This window comes from Rousettus aegyptiacus, unplaced genomic scaffold, assembly GCF_014176215.1.
Source record: "Rousettus aegyptiacus isolate mRouAeg1 unplaced genomic scaffold, mRouAeg1.p scaffold_m13_p_12, whole genome shotgun sequence".
NCBI classification, from domain to species: Eukaryota; Metazoa; Chordata; class Mammalia; order Chiroptera; family Pteropodidae; genus Rousettus; species Rousettus aegyptiacus.
The window spans coordinates 28069486-28075502 of NW_023416287.1; positions in this window are offsets into that span (position 1 = coordinate 28069486).

Consider the following 6017-nt stretch of genomic DNA (forward strand, 5'->3'; position numbering starts at 1 on the left):
CTTAAAAACTAATGATTTTGAAGAAGAGTTTAGGAGCTGAGAAATGGCTTATCTTAAAATTTATTTTTAACATTGTTGAGCTATTGGACTAACCTTAAAACTGCTTCACATCAAAGCTTCTCAGTAGAAAACAAGAGCAGGTGATAAAAGTGAAGCCATAAACTGCATTGCATTCTCCATACTTTTCAGGAGAGTAGTTACTAAATCTTCATGACAGCAAATAAAACAGATAAAACAGGCCAATAGGTGGTGCTGTTGTTATGTGTAATGCCGCGAGAAAGATAAAACAAAGAACTTTGAGGAGAATGAAACAAAAATATACCCCCAGTTTCTGAATTCTTTAAGGAGATGGCAGTGTCATTTCTTCATCCCTCCTGTTTGAACTTGAGCAATCACTCATCATTCATTATCTTGCTGAGTTGAAGTGTTCAATTTTTGTGTCTCATACCAAAGCTATGGCCAACATAATCTTTTTATATGGATATTGCAAGGAAAGGATATCCACTCACTAGATCTCTGATATTTTTCAACTGACTTGAAAAGATATCTTAACCCACATACATAACAAGTAAATACCCACCAGAACACAGATGTTTAAAAAAGTTCCTAAAGTACATCTGATTTCTATAACATTTAGTAGAATGATCCACACTAATCTTTTAGACAAAAATTAGAATGAAGTAATTCTTTAACTTTCTAATCTAAAACAGGAGACGCTTTTAATAAAGTTTTGTAAGATTCAAAATCTCTCTCAAAAGGAACATTAGCCATGCTGAAGGAAAGAGAAGCAATATAGATAGTTAATAAATAGCAAAAAAATCTTTAAAACATTGTTTTATGCATGGAAAATGAATTGTTTTCTTTATTCTCTGTGATGAATTCATTATCTTAGTGTTAGTTTTGTAAAATCGGTCTTCATGGTTTGAAAAGAGGTCCAGGTGTGGAAAGAAATTCTCCTTGGGATTAAAAATTTGACACAAATAATTGACCAAATTGGGGAGATTTTAACACATTTGACATGCATTTTAAGATTGATTTTGTGGAGATAAATTGTTTTGGACTCCAATGGTCTCATAAGAAGATACTGGTCTCATCTAACAAATACATTAAGCATCCTAAATTACTGCTACCTCGCAAAGAATCACAAGCAAATAAAAACAAGTCATGTTGTACAACAAAGTGAGAAATAAAAGACAAGAAAAATAATGCTTCATAAAGCTTATAAAGTTTTTAAGTACTTTATAGTCTTGGCAACTTTTTGAGATAGGCAATCTAGCTAGTAATATTGGCTTACTTAAGCAATTATAGCATTTTACCTCTAGTAACTCATTTAATTCTTACAACAACCATATGAGGTAGGCAATATTATTGTACTCCCTTTTCAACAGAAGCATCAAAGTATAGAAAAGTTAACTAGGTTCTCCAGGGAATACACCTAATAAGCACCTTGGCTGGAATTACAACTCAGGCATGCTAAATAACTCGAGCAATCACTGAACATTCATTTTTAGATATAAAAATTGTTATTAAAGTTTATATAATAAACTTTAAAACTCGGGTCTCAATAATTTGTGGCCTAATGTTCTTTCTGAATTACATTCAATTTAGATTTGGACAATCCCAGACTTGTCAAAAGTTACATATCCCTTGAATATAAGTGTCATCTAGACTACACCTGTATAGCTGGTCTACCACAGATACTTCTCTGCACTTGATCAGTATGCTATTTGGAATTTCATGCCCGTTTGTCTCTGCAGTCTCCCAATACAAATCAAGGCAGCCTATTCTTCCAAGAATCTTCCCAGAAGTCTATTGCAGCTGGCTTAATGCTGACATCAATGGAGAAGTGGGAAGAGAGAGGTTGTCAGACTTTAAGACTCAAGACCTATCTCCATTCTGGCAAGAAAAGAAGATATTATGGGATCCCTTGAGTACAACATCTAGCATTCCTGAAAGCAGTATACTCAGTTTCCAATATTTTCCGAAAGACAAATAAAGAGGATTGGCCAGGAGTACAGAAGTCTAAATCTGAAGAAATAAGATATCATTTTTATTGTCCAAAACTTTGCTGAACTTTTTGGTTCATTTATGCTTGTACAGATCTTATGGTTTCTATAAAGGATGTTGATTGTATCAGTCAGCTTAGACTAAATTATACTACAATAATAAAAGACATCCTCTACCCCCAAACCTTAGTATCTTACAAAAAGAGAGTTTTCTTTCTCGTTCATTTTACATGTCAATCATAGATTGGCTTTGGCTCTTCCATCTGGAGCCCACTCAGGTTGAATGAGAAGCCTCTATCTGGGACCTGCCAGTGCAGTGGCTGTGGAAAAGGAATGCTAATGAAATCACACAATAGTCTTAGGGCTTTTGCTCAGAACTGGCATCTAACATTTCTGATCACATTTCATTGGCCAAAGCAAGTCACATAGCCAAGCCTAATGTCAATAGGCCTGGAAGATTTAATCCTCTTATAGGAAGGGTCACTTAATATTAGGAACAATAATACAATCTTCAGACTTACTGAATTATATTGTATAAGAAGCTCCTGTTTGAATAAATTAATAGGGTAAAAAAGCAAGTAAGCTCTAGAAGCTTCGATTTGGCATCATAAAAGAAATACTAAAGAAGTTTAAACATTGACGCATCTCTTGACCTTTCTCAGCAGTAATCATTTCAGGTTGTAGAAGCTGACTTGAAGGGGCAAGCAGCAAAGCTTAGGGGTTTGCTGAGCCCAAAGTGCAACCACTCCTCCATCACCAGCTACACAGCATGGGCCAAGTCACACAGCTTCTTATCTTGTAACACTGGCAAAAATCCAGGCTTCATTTTTAACTCACTGCATTGCTGTTTTTTTTCAAGTATGTTACCAAGACTTTATAAAGATTGATATAGAGTGCATTGGATTGAAAGTCCAGGTGTACATAAATCAAGTCATAACATCATTTTATTCAGAATGTTTCAGCTCAAGTCATTATGGGATAGAAGAGGAGAGATTGATAGTGAGTCTTATGGGATTTGATGATCTCAAAGGTAAGAGATATTAAATGTATGATTTAGTTTTATGAGTCACTGCAGGAATTTTATATAGACTGAAGTTTTGGCTGCTGCTAGTTGAAAATGTATTTTAAGTAATTGGGAATATGTTTTGGGGGTACATTAGGATGAAATGTTGAATGTGATTTTTGTTGGTTAAAACTAAGATCTGATCTGCATAAAGAAAAATACTATCCATCAATAAAAAAGTATATCAGTATAAATATCTAATCACTATGTTGTATACCTAAAACTAATTTATATTGTACATTAACTATAATTGAAAAACAAATTTTAAAATGTTAGCAAATCTTTTATATATTAAAGCACTAATCTTTACTATAATTAGTTCGATATCTAATGATTTTTACATATAGTTACTTTAAGATAAGAACTCCAGATCCTTGATAAAAGAATTTCCCTGATTCTTTTAGTCTTGAGCCTAAAATGGATCTACATTTAAAATAGTCTCAGTTTTTACACTGAGGGACATGAAAGGTACAATATAAATTAGTTTTCGGTATATAACATAATGTATAATATGTTGGAGAATTTTGAACATACACTATTTTATTCAATGCTGTATGTAAATTTAGTTTTATTAAATTTTCTTTAATTGCAATTGTAATAGAAAATTTGAATTTTTTTCCCTGACAATTTTACCTCTCCAGCAGCCTTATAAAATCAGGTGGTTGAATTTACAAGATAATATTTTAGGATGTCTGATTCTGAAGTTCTTTGTTGGCTCTTTTAGTTAAGGACAAGCTTCTTTAACAAAGGATGCAATCACAACCAAGTCTATCTCTTTGTTAAATTGGATCATGTATATATTACTTAAGCATAAAGTTAGATACACCTGTATTAACCATCGCAATGCCATCATCTACTAGCTACTTCACATTTATTATTTAATCGCATCTGTAGAAAACTACCCAATAATTGCTAAAATGGAATTTTAAGCTGAAAAATTAACTGCTAATCAATATATTTTATAACTTTAACCACCTTTCCCATTTATAACTACCTACCATTCCTCTTATTCTTTTCTTACATGTTGAAAGGTATGTTGTTTTCTCATTTTATCTAAATTATTCTGCTCACTTTTTAAAAATTTTGCTTCTAGTCCACCCACCTAATCTATCCTTTAAAAATATATTATCATCTTTATTTATTACACATTATTTTTTAGGAGTATTTTATTAAATGTTTATTTAAAAATAATAAAAGTAATGGAGTTAGAATTAGAAATTGAGATTATACAAAAGGGGGCAAAGGAAAAATATAAAATCTTTTCATCCCCCACACCTGTCCTATTCTCCAGAGAGAACTATTTTTAACATTTTATGATTTTAGGACTCCTGGTGATTAACTCTAAAAATTCTAGACCAGTCCTGGAGTAATAGAAATATAATGTGAGCCACATTTAATTACTCTAGTAGCCACATTTTAAAAAGTAAAAAGAAACAGGAAAAAATAATTTTAATAATATATTTTATTCAATCCCATATATCCAAATGTTATCATTTCACGTCAATATAAAAATATCATTTTTTTTTTTAATGTTAAGTGTATTTCGTACTTGGAACACATATCAGTTCAGACTAGACACATTTAAATATTCAATAGCCTCATGTGGCTGGTGGCTACCACATTGGATAACACAGTTCTGGTAATATATATCTGGTTTAGCAATATTAAAGAGTGTCTGTTGATTTCCTGCCATGAGAATGAAGAATTTAATACCTTCTACTACCCATTCATCTTAAAAATCTTGTTAAATTTGTGTTAGCTCTCCCATTGGTCCTCTTTATTATTTGTAAAACTATACCTAATCTTTACTTCTTATACAAATGTTAGGCAGTATCCCTTGAATTTCAGCTATCAAGAAATCAACATTCTCTCACTATACTTCCAAACTTTTGACAGCTATATTATTAGTTTTAAATTGTCAAGATTTATAAACTGTTCTTTTCTATTACTATAGTAAATGAACATTTTTTTTGTAGCATTTTAGGTTCCTATAAATGTAACACTAGTATATAGCATTGAGAATATTTATGAATTTGGAAAGATTCACTGTGAGATCAAGCAGTATAATTAAATCCTCTGGAAACATAATCTTATACTCTTAATCTATCACTTGAAGCAGAAGCTTCTGAATAGATTCTCATTTCTCATATTCCATCACTCATTCAGAATCATACTTCAGTTTAGTTTGCTTAATTTGAGGACCATGGTTTCATTATTCAACTTGATTCTTCTTAGATTCTTTTATTACCTTCCATTTACCTAATTAACTAAGAAATTCCTGGCCGTTTTGTTTTTAGATCATCATGCTTTTTAATCATACCATTTAATACAGGAAGGTGATTGTCTTCTTAAAGATTATCTCTGGAAGCCCACTAACTTACGTCCTTTTCTAGTTTGAATTTCTTACCTGTATGTCTGCTGCTGAGCTGTGAATCTCGAATTTAATTTCATTGCTCTATTCTATAGTTTTTTGATATACCAAGTATTCCTCTTTCAGTGAAGAAGATATTTTATTAGATTATATTTTCTAGTAATTTTTTATTTTCAAACACATGCCAAAGAGGTAAACTTTCTGAGTCTTTGTATGTTTGGAAATAGCTCTATTTTCCTTTCACACTGGACTAGTATATTTTAATTTTTAAAAGAACATAGAATTTCTATAGTAACCTTGCATGTTATAAATGTATTATGTCAGTGTGTTCCTACCCCTTGCAAATTACAATCCAAGTGAATCAGTTACAGTTAAGAAATAAAATAAATCCCTGGACTCTCTCCTTAGAGGATTCATGGTGAAGCAACATCTTATGCTTGACCTTTAGTCACTGTTCTGTATCAGCTGGGAAATCTAAATTTTTATTATACAATTCTCCTGGGGGAATTAGACCATACTTAGCATGTTAAGAAATCCCCCTTTTCCTGCCCACATCTTACAAAGACTTATAATTGCA